Source organism: Rhineura floridana, chromosome 12, assembly GCF_030035675.1.
Source record: "Rhineura floridana isolate rRhiFlo1 chromosome 12, rRhiFlo1.hap2, whole genome shotgun sequence".
Taxonomy (NCBI): Eukaryota; Metazoa; Chordata; class Lepidosauria; order Squamata; family Rhineuridae; genus Rhineura; species Rhineura floridana.
The window spans coordinates 35,342,671-35,360,924 of record NC_084491.1 but is presented as its reverse complement, the minus strand read 5'-3'; the positions used below and the strand labels follow the sequence as shown (position 1 = coordinate 35,360,924).

At 44.2% G+C, this 18,254-nt stretch overlaps 1 protein-coding gene across 7 annotated transcripts in view; it reads left to right on the top strand.

Annotated features, from left to right (window-relative positions):
• Window positions 1–18,254, top strand: part of LOC133368398 (opioid-binding protein/cell adhesion molecule) — a 919,374-nt gene that overhangs the window by 166,042 nt on the left and 735,078 nt on the right. Inside the window, exon 1 of one of the 7 annotated variants that reach the window (XM_061592599.1) lies at window positions 12,702–12,728. The exons of the other annotated variants lie outside the window; for them this stretch is intronic. The gene's annotated coding sequence lies outside the window, so the exon portion shown is untranslated. Of the gene's footprint in view, window positions 1–12,701; window positions 12,729–18,254 lie in introns of those variants that run through there. 7 annotated transcript variants of the gene reach the window in all.

The following is an 18,254-nucleotide window of genomic DNA, read 5'->3' as shown; positions in this document are numbered from 1 at the left end:
TTAAAGATGGATATTACAGCTTTGTATAAATCTGTCAAATATCCAAACGCCCAGCAAATAAAGTGTTGGGAAAAGGAGCTAAAGGTTCACGGTTTCCAAATTGGCTGGGAGAAAAGCCAAGATGTCATTAGAAGCACTCGGGTTACCGTGGAGTGTGAAAGCACACCTTGTCTCGTACACAATTTATTAAGGAGGGAAGGCCAGAATTTAAATATTTAACAAGGCCAGGGGGATTAAAAACACACCACTAAATAGTCTTCATGTTGAAGGACAGACAAAAGGAAGTACTTCTTTACTCAGCGCATAGTTAAACTGTGGAATTTGCTCCCACAAGATGCAGTAATGGCCACCAGCCTGGATGGCTTTAAAAGAAGATTAGACAAATTCATGGAGAACAGGGCTATCAGTGGCTACTAGCCATGATGGCTGTGCTCTGCCACCCTAGTCAGAGGCAGCATGCTTCTGAAAACCAGTTGCCGGAAACCTCAGGAGGGGAGAGTGTTCTTGCACTCGGGTCCTGCTTGCGGGCTTCCCCCAGGCACCTGGTTGGCCACTGTGAGAACAGGATGCTGGACCAGATGGGCCACTGGCCTGATCCAGCAGGCTCTTCTTATGTTCTTATGTCTCCCCCCACCCCGAAAAGACAAAAGGATCTAAAAGTTTTTCTGCAGATTCAGTGGATAATGTCTACATGCTATCAAGGGGTATCAAGCCATTCTCTCGACATAGACAATCATTTCCCCTCTCTTACTCTGTCCGCCAAATGAGCTTTCCTAGCTTCAGATATTTGTTAATCATGGTTTCTTAGGGGATTATGCGGAAGTTGGTGGGGATTTTATTTTATTTCCTTCTTTCCCTCTCCCTCAAAGTTTAAACACAAGCCTTTTAGTGGGTATTTATAACTCAGGACTTAGAATAGCTAAGGAAGGAACCTACAAAGGCATTCAAAGCTAGTTTTGTTAGTTAGATCCTTATTATACAGTGAAGGAAAGGCTGCTGCTTCCTGCTAAGAAGCCATTTGTCTTGCAAATTCTTCTGTAAATAGCACATTAGGGTAAACACCATCTAGACTGCAATTTCCTTTAAATGTAAATTGCCTTCCTGACGTCTAAGTGGTCAGTTATTTCATATATGTTAAGCAACGTAAATGGGAATTATGCACAGAGCAGTGATAAAAACACAATTGGAAGACTTTTTTTTTTTAAAAAAAGTTTGGGTTATAAATAATTGGTAGATATATCCCGATGTATTCTAGCATTGCAGTCCAATCATGCACACTCAGAAGTATGTCCCACTGAGTTCACTGGGGCTTACTTCCAGGTATGTGGGTAAAGGATTGCAGCCTAAAGGGTACTAACGTCTCCAAGGACAAATAGTTAGTATGATATGTGGCGGGGTGGAGAGCCTGTGGCCTCCAGATGTTGCTGGATTCCAGCAACTTTCAGCCCTGTCAACATGGCCACTGGTCAGGGATGAATGGAGCTGTGATGACGATGGGGCTGTCTGAAGTTGTCACTGGCCTAACACATAGGGCAGGGCACACCCTTGATTTGGTTTTTGCTCCAGATGGTCTGGAGATAGGGGGTGGTGGATGTCACCCCATTATCATGGTCAGATCACTTCTTGGTGAAGTTTAGACTTATGGTTCTGATCCTTCCTTGCAGGGGTGGTGGACAGATTAAGATGGTCTGCCCCCAGAGCCTAATGGAATCCATAGGATTCCTGAATGCCCTGGGGAGTTCCCAGTAGACAGAACAGGTGACCCTGATGAAGCCCTTGTCACACTATGGAACAGTGAGGCATTCGGGCTCTTAACACGGCAGATACCATCTTATCAGGAGGTCTGTTCTGCACAACATAGGAAATGGACTGTTAGAATGGCAGCACCTACCCTGTGGAATTCCCTCCCCTTAAATATTAAGCAGGCGCTATCTCTGCTATCTTTTTGGCACCTTTTGAAGACTTTCCTCTTTCAACAAGCCTTTTAAGTTGAGACCTATCCCAGTCTGCGTCTGCTTTTTAATATGTTTTTTTAAAAAAACAATATGTTTTTAACCCTTTTTTAAAGATGTTTTTAAATATTTTTAAAAAAAATTTTTTTAAGTTGTTTTGTTTTAATGTATTTTAAGGTCTGTTTTTATGATGTTTTGATGCATTTTTAGCACTTTTGTTTGCCACCCTGGGCTCCTGCTGGGAGGGATGATCCGGAACACTAGAGGCAGCCTCTGCATGGACATTGAAATCACCCGGCACTGTTGTTCTGGGCTCCTCCAACACCACAGCCGAGACAATGTTGTACATTGTTTTAATATAAAGATAACTGGAGAATTGAACTAACATTGTAAAATACTTTTAAAGTATTCTAAGGTAATTAGGAACATAGAAGTATAGAAAGCTGCTTTATACCAAGTCAGACTAACAGTATTGTCTTCACTAACTGGCAGTGGCTATCCATGGTTTTAGGTAAGGGTCTCTCCCAACCCTATCTGGGGTTTGATCCTGGGACCTTCTGCATGCAAGGCAGATGTTGTACTGCTGAGCTATGTTCTTTTCCCCATGATGGTAGTTATAAAGAGATGATGCTATATTGCAGGCATGGGGGACCTGTGGCCCTCCAGACATTGTTGGACTCCAAGCTCTCATCAGGGATAACTGGAGTTATAGTCCTGTAACATCTGGAGGGCCACAGATTCTCCAGCTGTGCTATACAGAAATGCCCTGTCTTGCTGCGACCCAGCTGATGCACTTGCACCTTGTTTGGCCAGCCAAAGTAGATACAGCTAGCCCGACTTGAAATGGTTATGCCATGTCCTTACAGCTGATGAACTGCCTGGGAATCCACCCTTAGCCTCCTTAAAATGGGTAGAGAAACCTGCAAGGAGAAGAAAGATAGGAAGATGCAAGAGGAATGTATGGTATGTGAGCACTACCTTCCACCTCATCTCATGCTAAGCATGGCCTTCTTCTCTGCTTGCAGGCTTCTGATGGACATCTTGTTGGGCACTGAAAGTGCTGGGCTAGATGTACCTCCAGCCCAATCCAGCAGGGCTATTCATATGTTGATCTGACCTTTCACTGTGGGGCTATTTAAGCAATGTGCTTGTGGTTGCACCCCTGTTTTTAAGACCCTGCTGCCCTCAGCCTTCACAGCCTCACCCCCCTGCTTTTGATTGCATGATCACCTACACATATACACCAAGAGAACATTTCACATTCACTGCACCAGCAGTACAAAGAATCAGGGCTGTCTGCGGGGGAGGGGAGTATGCTTCTTTTGTTACCCACCTCCTAGACAGAGAGGTCCACCTTGGAAGTGCCATACCCACACCCTCCAGAGGTGGATTCTCAGTAGACCTCTCTGTTGGGAAGGAAGACCAGGTTGTTGGATGCTGAATCTCAGTCTAGTGTTACAGATTTTTCAGGTGCAGAGTTTAGAAACCACCTGTATCAGCCTATCAACCACCTAAGGCTGTCCCTTGCTACAGAGCAGCCTTTCCCAACCAGTGTGCCTCCAGACGTTGTTGGACCACAACTCCCATCAGCCTCAGCCAGCATTGCCAATGGTCAGGGAAGATGGGAGTTGTGGTCCAACAACATCTGGAGGCACACCGCTTGGGAAAGGCTGCTACAGAGGATCTCTGCTAAGAAGGCAGCAGGCCCAACTAGAGGGCATCCAATCGCGCTGCAGAAAACAGTTGCAAGTCAGAGAAACACCCTTTTAAATCCTTTCCATCTTCAGGTTAGAGGAATGAAACTCTTTTCTGACTGAGCCTAACTGATCCTGATCTTGATCTGCACCTTTTTTCTTCTTGCTCACCTGCTCTTCCCCCCCCATTAATCCTTCAAGGTGTGCTCTTCTGCCTGGGACTGTCAGCTGACACCAGTTGGGCTTTTCTTTACAACCAGGTAACACTGAGGAATTTGCAGGTCAGGAAGTGAAGATTGGGTTCCTCACTGACTGAAACTGGAAATGTCTGAGCAAATATTAATCATGAAATGAAGATTTCCATGCAATTAATAATGGAGGCTTGGAGGTATCAGCCATTGCTCCCCAGACGTATTTAGTACACAACACATGTTAAGCAGCTTTGGAGGCACTCAAACAGGATCATCAAGCAAACACAAAATATATATTTAGCATCACAAAAGCTCTATAATGAGTTCCATTCCATTTGGAAAGTCTCAGAAACCATTTTAAAAGACACACATTCATAACAATAAAATATAGATATTGCACAGATTCATCACAATGATTCTTTCTTCATATGTTATTTCTCATTTTAGTCATCTCAATCTTCTCAGAATCTAAAATGCATAGTGCTGGATCTCTGAAGAGACTCAAGCGATTCTACAGTGAGCTTTTAATTCTTACACTCTTCCTTCTGTTGCTATCTCTCTGCTTCTTACTTTCCCACCCCTTTCCCTTTTGTGTTGGTTTAAATGTATATTTTAACAACCCCTTTGTCCATATCATCCCAGCAGCCTTTTATATAATTTAAAACACAGCAGCCTTTTGAATTGTTCATGAGCCTTTGGGTGGAATTTCCTATGATTCACAGAAGTTGCCAAGAATTCACCTGTGGCTGAGTGTGGTTTAGCATTAGGCCTTGCCGCACTGTACATTTGTCAGAAGCTGGCTAATTTGTTCATTGGTGAATGTGATTTACAGATCGTTCAAAACATTCCATCCCTGATTTATTTATTCATTTATTATTACATTTACATCCCACCTTTCCACCAAGGAGCTCAAGGTGGTGAACATGACTCTTTTCATCTCCATATTATCCTCACAACAACCCTGTGAGGTGGGTTAGGCTGAGAGTTGATGGCAGATCCAAGATCATTCAGATAGCTTCATGACTGAGTGGAGATTTGAACCTTGGTCTCCTAGGTCATAATCTGACACCCCTACTACTGTGCCACACCGATGGTGGTCTTGGTTAGATAGTGTTCCAGCCTAAGCAGGGTGGTAGTGTTTTGTTGATCACATTTATATATCGCCTATTCAGCAAGTAATTTGGGCAATTTACAGGAAGAAAATAAAATGCAAAATGCAATTCACAATAAAAACACACGAAACAAGTTACAATAAATCACAAAAGCAAAAGGTTCAGTGCACACACAGAGAGAGTATAAAACCAGCAGAAAACATATCAGCTAAAATAGTTCCGTTTCTGGTGAGGCAAAGCATAGTTCAAGTCCCAAGTAGCACCCTGCATAGTTCCATGTAGAACTCAGGCTGGAGGTTCATACAAGCAGGGTCAAACATTGCTTCAGCAACAGGCAACTTCAAACTTAAGACATCTTCATTTCATTCATTTCATTTCATTTATTTCATTTATAAACCGCCCTTAGCTATTCAGCTCTCTGGGCGGTGTACAAAAAGTTAAAATACAAATATTACAATAATATCAGACAACAGAATAAACACAATCAGCAAAATGCAACAAATATAAACAGAGTTAAATAAAATTAAAATTAAGATTAAAATTAGAATTAAAATTAGAATGCCTGGGAGTATAACCAGGTCTTAACCTGGCGCCTAAAAGAAAGTACAGTAGGCGCCAGGCGTATCTCTTCAGGTAGGCTATTCCACAATTCGGGGGCCACAACAGAAAAGGCCCTAGATCTAGTAGCAGTCCTCCGGGCTTCTTGATGAGTTGGCACCCGGAGGAGGGCCTTAAATGCAGAACGAAGCGCACGGGTAGGTTCAGTATGTGTGATTAGCTCGACCTCTGCTGGGTGAAGCCTCTTCCAGTTAAATGCAACACATCTGCTTCAGCAACCGTTGGGTTGTATGCAGTGCTAGTCCTGCGCAGAGTAGACCCTTTGGAGTTAGTGGACATAACTAACATGGGCTCATCAATTTCAGAGGGTCTACTCTGAATAAAACTTAGTTGGGTACAATTTATCAGGTAGTATTCAGCCAAGTCCTTGAAGTATTCACGGAGTCTATTCAGAAGTCAGAATAGACCCATTGAAATTAATGAGCCTAAGTCAGCCACACATATTCACTTTGATGGGTTTACTCTGAGTAAGACTAGAATGGAATACCATTCAAACATAGGCTGTGGTGCCATGGGGAATATTGTGGCTATGCTGGGGCCTCCTGTCCAGAATCCTTAGACTCAGGATGACAGGCAAAGGCAAAGGAAGTGGTAGTGAGATGGGCTCCTAATACAAAGGGGATGCTGGGAAAGTGGGGTCATCCAGGATCAGTGTTGTGGGCAATTTCCTCTCCCACTCCGACACTTCCTCTGTGGCAGCCTTCCCCAGCCTAGCAACCTCTAGTTGTTGTTGGACTCCAGCTCCTATGAGCTCTAGCCAGCATGGTCAATGGTCAGGGATGATGGGAGCTGTAGTCCAGCAATATTCAGAGAGAATCATTTTGGGGAAGGCTGGTCTGTGGTCTTATCCTCTGAAAATGAGGAGTCATGGCAAGCTGTTGGGAAGTTGCATGTGTAACACTGTGATATCCCTGTTCTGAAACTCTCCTAGCTCTAAATGTAGAAAACCGAGAGTTTGCTCTTTGAGAAAGAGCATCATGAAAGGAACTGAGAATTAATGAGACACGAGAGGACATCATGCATTTAGGATCCTTTTGATTTGCCTCCCTATTTCTGAACTTCTAGTACATGCAGCCTTCAAATATAACTCCACAACAGTTGGATTTTCACAGCCTGTGAACTGCACAAATGGTGCCGTGGTGAGTGGGCATATTATAGTGCTAATTTGAAGGCAGACAAACCTGGAGGAAGCAGAGAGTACAAGGCCAACAGGATCGGGATTTAAAGGAGCGCTGGGCCAGATCCTAGACAAAGGCCTGGGGCACACCTGCACATCTTGTGACCCATCAAGGCTTGCAAGCAGTGAAGGCTGGTCCATTAGGGTGAATGGGGCACTGTCCCACCAATCTCAGCCTGCCCTCACCTGGCTATCTTCTTACTTGTACCCAGTCTGGAGCGGGGGCACTGGCTGTCAGCTTCCTCCTCCTTGGTCCCAGTGTTGCCCTTGTAGAACTTAGCAGAGAGAGGGAAGGAGGAGGAGGAGGAGGAGGAAAAAACTAGAATGAGTTTGCTCTGCCTGTCATTGGTTCTCTGGCTCCACCTACTGTTGGGCTCCCTGCCTTCTGCCCTACCAGGCTCAATGGGCACCAGCCACCACTGCCTCTTAGGCAGTCCCCCAGTGGCTCAGTAAACCTCCATCCAATGTATTTTATTTATTTATTAGAATTATATCTTGCCCTTCCTCCTAATAGGAGCCTAGTCAATGCAGTTGACTGACGGCAGGTTCAGGACAGGAAAACCTCATGTATGCACGCACGCACGCACACACAGACAACACATAATGAATTGTAAAAAAAAAAGAATACCATGGGGATGTGCCTATGGCAGGAGTAGCCAAAGTGGTGTCCTACTGATGTTATTGGACTCTGCCACTCATCAGCCCCAGCCAGTATAGCCAGTGGCCAGGGATGAAGGGAGTTAAGAGTCAAACAGCACTTGGAGAGCACCACATTGACTACTCCTAGGGTATGGTCATTAGCCAAGATATCTTTAGACAAAATCATGGATTAGAAGTCTATCAGTGGCTTTAAACTAACTAGCTTGGGACCAAGATACCTGAAAGACGATTGTATCCCTTATATACCCAGTCAATTACTGCTCTCTGCAGGTGAGGGCCTTCTGCAGATACCATCTTATCAGGAGGTCTGTTCTGCACAAAATAGGAAATGGACCTTTTGTGTGGCAGCACCTACCCTTGTGGAATTGTCTCCCCTTAAATATTAGGCAGGAGCCATCTCTGTTATCTTTTCAGCACCTATTGAAGAACTTCCTCTTTCAGTAAGCCTTGTAAGTTGAGACCTATCCCAGTCTGCTTCTGTGTTAGAATTGCTTGTTAATATGTTTTTTAAACTTTTTTTAAACATGTCTTCAAAGCTTTTTTAAAAAAAATGTTTTAAAGTTGTTTTGTTTTAATTTATTTTATTTATTTATTTTGTTGCATTTATATACCGCCCATAGCAAGTAGCTCTCAGGGCGGTAAACAGAATAGGATAAAATACATACATCATAATAATAAAATCACAAAACATATAAGACACAATGAAAACAAAATACAATTAAACAAAATATAAGATGATAAAAGGATTAGTATTACAAGATTAAAAAGATAAAAAGATTAAAATGATTAAAATGCCTGGGAGCATAAGAAGGTCTTTACCTGGCACCGGAAAGATAATAATGTAGGCGCCAGGCATACCTCTTCGGGGAGGCTATTCCACAACTCGGGGGCCACCACAGAAAAGGCCCTAGATCTAGTAACCACCCTCCGGGCTTCACGATGGGTTGGTACCCGGAGGAGGGCCTTAGATGCTGAACGAAGTGAGCGGGTAGGTTCATAGCGGGAGAGGCGTTCCACCAGGTATTGCGGTCCCACGCCATGTAAGGCTTTATAGGTCATAACCAGCACCTTGAATCTCGCCCAGAAGCAAATAGGTAGCCAGTGCAGGCGAGCCAGAACAGGAGTTATGTGCGAAGACCGACTGGTCCTCGTCAATAGTCTAGCTGCTGCATTCTGCACCAGCTGAAGCTTCCGAACTGTCTTCAAGGGCAGCCCTGTGTAAAGTGCATTACAGTAATCCAATCTCAAAGTTACCAGAGCATGAACAACTGAGGCGAGGTCGTCGCCATCCAGATAGGGGCATAGTTGGGCTACCAAATGGAGATGGTAAAACGCGTTCCGTGCCACCGAGGCCACTTGAGCCTCAAGAGACAAGGAAGGGTCAAAAAGGACCCCCAAACTACAGACCTGTTCTTTCAGGGGGTGTGTAACCCCATCCAGAACAGGATGCACATCCATCAGCTGAGCGGGGAAGGCGTTCACCAACAGTGTCTCAGTCTTGTCTGGATTGAGTCTCAGTTTATTAGTTCTCATCCAGTCCATTATCGCGGTCAGGCAACGGTTCAGCACATCAACAGACTCACCTGAAGAAGATGAAAAGATGAAATGTATTTTCAAGTCTGTTTTTATGATGTTTTAAAGTGTTGTTAGTGCTTTTGTGTGCCGCCCTGGGTTCCTGCTGGGAGGAAGGGCAGGATATAAATCAAATAATTAATAATAAATAAACTAACTGACTATTATTTATTTATTACATTTTTATCCCACCTTTCCTCCAAGGAGCTCAAGGTGGCATGCATGCTTCTTCTCCCTCTCCATTTTATCCTCACAACAACCTTGTAAGGTAGGCTAGGCTGAGAGAGTGTAACTGGCCCAAGGTCACTCAGCAAGCTTCAAGGCTGAGTGAGGATTTGAACTCTGGTCTCCCAGGTCCAAGCCCAACACTCTAACCACTACACCACACTGGCTCTCAATTAACTAACCAACCAGCCATCCAAGCTATGCCCCACCTTTCCTCCAAGGAGTTCAAGGGAGCCTACAAGGTCCTTTGTCCTTTACAACAATCATATAAACAGGATCAGGAGGGAGAGAGAAAAGCTTAGCCAGTGGTGCCACAGTGTGCTTCATGGCTGAAGGGGGATCTGAACTCAGTCTCCCAGTCCTAGCCCGACATTCTCACCACTGCACCACATTGGCTCAACGCATGGCTATTCGCTGGCTATATGAGATTTTGTTTTCCAAGGCAGAATGCCTCTGAAAACCATTTGCTAGAGGCCATTAGTGTCAGAGGACTATTGCCCTCAAGCCCTGCTTGTGGGATTCTTGGCCACTATGAAAAAGAGGAGGATGGACTAGAAGGGTCTTTGGTCAGATCCAGCAGGGCTTTTCCTAAGGTCTCCTTCTCCCCATCCCTCCTTTCCTGGGAATGCAAAAATGTGGTGTGGTAGTAGAGGCTGTCCAGTACCCGGAAGGCCAGAAGGCATACCTTTTTAGTTTGGTGGGTCTTGGTTGTGCAGGTGATAGCCAGAATCTAGGAAGTGGAGAAGGAAGGAAGGAAGGAAGGAATCTGTCCAGAGGCAGGGTTCATCACAGGACAGGAACCAGGTTGGGTCCATCTTAAGGAGGCAGGAACAGGGATGTAGGAAATTGGGGCACAGCCCCTGACCTGACTTGGGCCAACCACCCCATATCCAGCCCTGAACCAATTTTTGGGCAGTGCTAATGTTTAATTAAACACACGGTCAGGAGAGGGTCAAGTGAAGGACACACTGCATCTCGTCTCCCACCTGCCCCAAATGAAAGCAGGGGGGTTCAATCCTGTGGGGATTTCAAGCAGCTTCCCTGCAGTGAAGGCGCTGGTGAAAAAGCACCCTGCACTCTACATGACTGAATTCTCCACTCTAGAGCTGTTGAGCGGAGGATTCAATCCTGCAGGGTGCTGCTTCAGGGGTGGGGCGTCAGGTAGGAAGGAGAGGTCGGTATCAGGTGTGACAAAGGAGACATTGGGTGGGAAAGCCACTTGTGGAGGAGTACCCCACATCCAAAGGCATCCACCCCCTTCTTCTGGGAAGACACATCCGGCCCAGCAGGTCCCTCCAACTCTCCTAGGCCTTTTCTTTCCACCCCCCCTTCTTTCCACCTCTCCTTCCCAACTGACACCTTGTCCCCTGACAGCCCCAGATTGTTCTGTGCAGTCTGACCTGCAGTGATCTGGGGCTGTTTCCACCCAACTCGGGGGCAGCCTGGGTCCCCTGAATTGGCCCAATTTGATTTGGGATTTGGTCGAATCCAGTGCACAGCCCTAAGGAAAACGGAAGGCTCAGAGATGAGGACTGAGAAGGAACCAGGCAAGCAAAGAAAGTGAATGATAGAAAGTGATTAGGGGAAAATGTAGGCAAAGCAAGAAGCTGGCTGTTGCCTGGACAGGTCAATACCTGACCTGGAAGCATTTTTAGGAAACTTCATAGAGGTGGAGCCATGCTGGAGCCTGGATAGTATAATATTGTGCCTTTCCCTTTTATTCTGTAGCTTTGAATGGCTCTTCATACACAGTACCTATGTGTACCCCTATACAGGTGGCACAAAAAGTGTTTGTAGATTGCAGCACCAGTGTAAATTTACATTAATGCATGTCCCTCAGTTGATTCAGACACTATGTATTAAAAAACCCGCCATCGTTTACGAAGTATGTGAGAAGCCCTGAAAAGAGGCTTTTAATGTCACTTAAGAAAATGCCTCTGCAGCCTGTTCTTATGCTTATATATTCGTTCTAATACAAGTCCCACTGAGTACAATGAGACTTACTTCGATATATAAGTGCCTGTGCACACTTTCTTGGGAATAAGTTTTGCTACATTCAGTGGAACTTCAGAATAAACATGGGAAAGACTTTTTTTCTCTAGCAAGCAAGATCTTAACAATCATAGAATAGTTCAGTTTCATAAGATAGGAACGCAGGATTATATGGTTTAGTTAGATTGTGAGCACTTTAAAGGGGCTGGGCTAGGGGTCTTATGCTTTCTTCTTAACAGAAAATGGTGCTGTTGCAGACCCTGTGGCTTCTGAATAAGCAAATAAAGAATCCAGCTGGACATGGTGCCAAATGCAGGGTTGCATCCGCCCTGAGCTCCTACTGGGAGAAAGGGCAGGATATTATTATTATTATTATTATTATTATTGATAATAATAATAATCCAACTATGTTTTACTCAGAGTAGACCCATTGAAATTAATGGACTTAAGACAGTAATGCCCCTTAATTTCAATGGGCCTACTCTGAGTAGAACTAACATTGGCGATAGGCTTATATGTATATGTACCTCTCCATAAAGTCAAGTAGAGCTTATTTTTGTGCGGATTAGGTCCGTATCTGTTAATTTCAGTTCTCTCATTTTCTCCAGTCTTCAATTCAGTTCAGTTCAGTTCTCCACATCTTTTTTAAAAAACTCAGCATTTTAGTGTGAATTTCTTCTAATAAACATATTTTTGTATGCTGTTTTGACTAATGCACACATTTTTGCAGGCAATTTTCCCTGGGTTGGAGAACTGTATTGCAAAATTTGGCTCACTGTGAATTTTGAAGGATAACGGAGTTTCTGTTCGGGTATTGGTTCAAGAAATCTGAAATAGGTCATTTTTCCTTAAGATGCAAAGTCCAATTGCTCCCCCATCCCTAGCACTGCCATCAGAGTATTCCACATGAGCATGTGTTTCCCCCTGGCAGCACCAGTCAGTGACATGGATGGGTGGGTGGGGGAAGAGAATGACATCACAACATAGATACGTTCCACCAGACTTATGCAGGGAGGGGAACTATGCCCTTGGCTTCCTTTCCCCCCCTTTTTTTTTTTTTAATGGCAGCCAAATGTTTTGCACAGTGTCTAGCTTCGATCAAAGAAATGCCGGCAAGAAGTTCTGCCTCTGAGCAAAAGTGGGAAGCAGGAGGAGGGATTCAGCTAAGTAAGCCTGCACGAAATAAATAAGAAAACAAACTGCACTCAGGATGGCCTTTGCAGAAATATATGCCATTCACACTGACCTTTTCCAATGTATATTTAAAACTCCGGCTTCTCTTTGTGCTTCCTTGAACCTGGAACTACATTAAAGGCCCCGTTGCTTTAAAAAATGTGCTTCATGCTGGTGCATAACAACTCAGTGAACTTTCGCTTTTAAATTTTCATCCTTTTCTTTCTTCTTTTCCCTCCTTCCCCTCTTTTTTTTTTTTTTACAGGTAAGTGACATTTGCTTATTGTTGAACTTCACGAAAAGTCCAGATGTAAGGATGTAAAACATCCTCTGCTTCAACCCTGTTGGCGGTTCCTTGGCAGGTAAAGCTGAATTTTGGTTTCCTTTGTTCCTGGGTAAAACTGTTTTCTTTCTTTCAATCGTTCCCCCACCCCCATTTGTGGGGAGAGCGAGAGCGAGGACGCTTCATTCACAGTTCACTTGCTTGAGAACTGGACCTGCATCGCAGATTGGTGGAGCTGTCTCTCATCTGTGTTGTAGGCTGAGCATTGCTCTTTGGGATTTGGAAAGGTTCAGGACCTTGGAATTGCAGTCTGTGAATACCGGTTGTGTCAGACAGCTGCTTGAAGGGTGTATGGCAATCCCCCCCCCCCCCCGCCGGCTCTCTACTGTTATGCAAACACATGGCAAAAGATTGACAATATCTTGGGGTTGTGGGGGGTGTTATATGCTTTGTGCAATGATAATAAGGAGGAAATGTCTTACAGTCTGATGCTAAATGGGACTTACTTCTGAGTAGGCGTGCATAAGATTCTGCTGTAAGCATTGCAGTTTTCAGAGCAGACACGTGGTTAACTATCTGCCCATGGGGCAGACACTGAAGTCATTTTCTGGTCTCCCCTACCATGGGTTCTTCAAGTTGTAAGAAAGAATTCCATATGATGGGCAGAACATATTACAACAAACAGAACATCACACGCAGGTCATGCAATATAATTTATATCATCGAATGCAAAAAAAAAAGATGTCATATCCAATATGTAGGAAAAACTACAACTGACCTATGCACATGCTTCAGAAACCACAAATTGTCAATCTTGACTAAAAAAGTGGTAAGACCATCTTTCAGGTATCCTGGTCCCAAGGCGGATTTTTTTACACCAAAACCAGCCCCTTGTCCTTAGTCCAGTAGCAAATGAATAGTCAGGGCAATTCAGTCGCAAAACATTTTAACACTGAGGGCCATACCTTTTGAATAGGTATGTATAGGATTGCATGGCTTACAGTGTAACTGTGCAGTTGTTGTGCTAGTATTGGGGTTATTTTATATGTCTGAATGCAAAGTCTTGAGTGTACAGGCCAATGCTTTTGTCTTAGCTTAATCCATCATTGCTGTGAGAAGTGCGATGGGGTGACAAAAACCAAAGCAAAACCAAGTGCCTGGCTTGATGAGATATACTGTTTGAGTATTTGTTTTGTTTTCTAAAATCTGACTGATGGTGTAGCTGCTGAAAAGAATTTGGGGAAAGTTATACCTTAGAAATGAATGAGACTTTACACCATTAAATGCTCACATCTCTTTAATTGTAATAGGGTTCCAGGCTGAAATGTTATGCCTTCTTACCTGGGAGTAAGTCCCATTGGTCTCATGGGATTTACTTTTGAGTAGGATTGCACTGCCAATACACTCTACTTTCTCTGGATTGTGCCTATTCCAAGGCCTTTTTCTCACTGCAAGTTAATGTGCTCCTATTGGATATGGTGTTGCTTTACTCGGCTCCCCTGTTGTTTCCGGTACTCCGGTAATAAAAGCTCATCCTGTGTTCGCATGTCTTTGATAAAGTTGGAGCAACTGGATGGTCCCTGGAGTGCCATTTAGGAACACCCCCTGCCCTGTGTTTCTGATTATATGCAGTAGTTTCTCTGGAAGAGCTATATTTTCGTTCAGCAATCTGGTTCTGTATTCTGAGCTGCTGTTGTAAACCTTTTAATGGTCCTGTGTGCTAGCTTTGCATATCAGAGACAAAAAAAGGAGCCCTTTACTTCAAAACAAAAAACAAAGGAAGAAAAAGGGAGACTTTTTAATCAGTGCTGATAACATTGGTGTCAGTATTGTTGTTGTTGTTATGTGCCTTCAAGTCGATTACGACTTATGGCGACCCTATGAATTAGTGACTTCCAAGAGCATCTGTCATGAACCACCCTGTTCAGATCTTGTAAAGTCAGGTCTGTGGCTTCCTTTATGGAATCAATCCATCTCTTGTTTGGCCTTCCTCTTTTTCTACTCCCTTCTGTTTTTCCCAGCATTATTGTCTTTTCTAGTGAATCATGTCTTCTCATTATGTGTCCAAAGTATGATAGCCTCAGTTTCATCATTTTAGCTTCTAGTGACAGTTCTGGTTTAATTTGTTCTAACATCCAATTATTTGTCTTTTTCACAGTCCATGGTATGTGCAAAGCTCTCCTCCAACGCCACATTTCAAATGAGTTGAATTTTCTCTTATCCACTTTTTTCACTGTCCAGCTTTCACATCAAGACTTTCCTCTTCTCCCAGGCATTTTAGCATGTGTTTTTTAAATTGTTTTAAATTTTTTAAATTGTTTTTAAAAGATGTGTTTTAAATTTGTATACTTGTTTTTAATGTTTTTAGTACTGTAAACTGCCCAGAAGCTTCAGCTATGGGGCGGTATACAAATACAATAAATAAATAAATAAGAATAAATCCATACATAGAGATTGGGAATACCGTGGTCTGAATGATCCTGACTTTGGTGTTCAGTGATACATTTTTGCATTTGAGGACCTTTTCTAGTTCTCTCATAGCTGCCCTCTCCAGTCCTAGCCTTCTTCTGATTTCTTGACTATTGTCTCCATTTTGGTTAGTGACTGTGCCAAGGTATTGATAATTCTTGACAAGTTCAATGTCCTCATTGCCAACTTTAAAGTTACATAAATCTTCTGTTGTCATTACTTTAGTCTTTTTGACATTGAGCTGTAGTCCTGCTTTTGGGCTTTCCTCTTTAACTTTCATCAGCATTCTTTTCAAATCATTACTGGTTTCTGCTAGTAGTATGGTATTGTCTGCATATCTTAAATTATTGATATTTCTCCCTCCAAGTTTCACACCTCCTTCACCTTGGTCCAATCCCACTTTCCTTATGTAACCACAGCAAGTGAGCACAGCATGCATGGCTTGTTTTATTTAATTTTGCTGTTTAATCTTCCATATATGTTTTTAAACTTTACTGAGAATCAGCCTGCTTTCTTTCTACAAGTTTGGGCTGTACCAGTGTCTTCTTTTCAAGCAGAGGTACTGCCGATAGGCTATACCCTACGGAACTCAACTGTTGGGCTTATCTGTTGGCGATCCCATTCCCCCCCCCCCACAACATCCCTTTGTAACAGCTTAGGGTGAGAGACAGTGACCTTCTCAAGGTTATCTCAGGTTAGTGATCAGCCCCATATCTGCATAGCTTCAACAAAAGATCCTCAATCCTGATCCATCTGCTACAAACAAAAGTGACCTTATATTACTTTCAGTTGTTCCATTATTCTTTGGGAATGGTTTGGGTGATTGATGAGAGAAAATCTGTACCAGTTTTGAGTTGGCAGTGCATGACATGGAATTGAGCTCCATAAAACAAGATTATCCCAGCAGCAAGGCTGTCCTGAACCATATTTGCATTCATCTGTTGGTCCAGTAGATACACACACATAATGAACGAGTTTCATCTCTGTGGTTCTTCCTTTGCTCAGAAATGTGCCTTCCCCACTTGGTGAGTTGAATGAGAGAAGCTTTTTTTATATATAAACTATGCACGTCAGACTGTTGCTATGCATTCCCCTGCCAATCCTTGTGTTGGAGCCTATTTACCATGCCAAGAGATGCAAGTAAAGCAGTGGCGGCTGTTGGCTTCATGCAGTGGGACAGTGGAATCCACTCTGTGTTTTAGTCTAAACTTGCAAGGAGATGTCCAAGGTGGTGAAACATGTTCCCAAAATAGGTACAGCATCTTGGAAGCTCCTTGAAACTTGGACTAAACCTGGGGCGGTTTCCACTGCCCCACTGACATGAAGCCACCCGCTGCCACTAAAGTAAAGGGAAAAGGTGAAAATGATATGCTGCAGATACGGGGGGGGGGATGGCAAAAGATGTGGGGACAAATTGCTCAGGAAACGGAGGGGCACCCTCTGGACCTCCTTTGACCTCCTCTAGTCTTAGCACAGGAAGGGACTTCCTTTACCCTTGGACTTGATTCTAATTGCCTTTCATTGCCCCAACACAGCCTCTTTTATCTGTTCTTTCTGCCTTTGATACCACCCAAATCTTGCTTCCAATCCCCAGGTTTGTCTACTGTTGCTGTAACAAATTATTCTGCTGGCTTTCCCGGACCCAAATGCACACCAGTTCTCTCCACCCTCTAAGTCAGGGATGGGGAACTTCAGTCCTGAGGGTCCGACGTGGCCCCCCAAGCCTGTCTATGTGGACCTTGGGGCTCCCACCACCACCCCTTCCCAGCCCCCCTCCCTCTCCCCAGGCCATGCCCTTCAATGGCCTTGCTTTGAACCCAGCTGGAGTGTTTGCCTGTCTGCAATGTGTCTAAGGATCATATTTCTTACTTGCTGGATGGATGGAGGATCAGGAGGGGTGTGTGAGTGCAGGTAGAACCAAGCCTGTTGTACAAAGGTAACATTTATATTGGTTTCTCTGCCCACATTTGTCTCTGGCCCTGCCCACCAGTGGGATGTGGCCCTTGGAAGTTTTCCCAAGAGAGAGTGTGGCCCTTGGCCTGACAAAGGTTCTCTATCCCTGCTCTAAGTCACTATCTTCCATGGTGTTTCTCCACTGGAGTAGTGCTTCTGCTTATGAGCTACATCAGAAATAAGTGTTCAGAGGTGCCTAACACTGGGGACGGATGGTCCAGTTTGGTGGGCTTTTGTCCTGTGGCTAGAATATTTTCTTTTTTGCTCAGTGGACATTAGTTGCTGGGATGAGAACATGAGGAAACAGTTGGCCAGATGGCCACTGGGCAAGATTCAGTGTATTTCTATAACTCTTCGCTGCTTATTCACAGGCTGTCAATTTTTTTCTCAACTGTGCATTTTATCTGCCAGTGTTGATGCAGTGAGGTACAAAGATATGACGATTAGTGATGTGGTTTACTGAGATGCGTTTCAGAGCCATTTAAAGGGAGCCCTGTCTGGAAACATTAATAGCGTAACGGACAACGTATTGACCTGCCTCCTGCTTACCATGGGGAATCAGACAGGATGACACGCTAGAGAGACATTGTGTCTCAACCTCAAGCTAGATTTAGCATAGAAAAATATAAAATGAAGAACGCGGGTGGGTAATCTGTGGCCCTCCAGGTGTTATTGGATTATAATTCCTGTCATTCCTGGCCATTGGCCATTCTGGCTGGGGCTGATGGGAGTTGGAGTTCAGCAACATCTGGACAGCTGGAGGTACCCCACCTGAGGTAAAGGAATACATTGGGAGTTGGGGGTAGACTCCCAAACAGTGAACATAGGAAGCTATCTTATACTGAGTCAGACCTTGCTCCATCTAGCTCAGTATTGTCTACACTGACTGGCAGCAGCTCTCCAGGGTTTCAGACAGAGAACATTCCCAGCTCTACCCGGAGATGCCAGGGATTGAACCTGGGACCTTCTGCATGCAAGACAGATGCTCCAACACTGACCTACAATCCTTCTCCTAAAATTGCTAGGTGAAGTTGGCAGGGAGCTTACTTCTGTAAAAGTGTATCCAGCATTAGCAGTGCATATGCTAGGTCAGAGCCACCCTCGCAACACCAACGTCGCTGCTGGTTACCTGGATGGGTCTGGGGCAGGGTGGGATGGCAGCAAGGCCTGAGCTTTGCAGTTG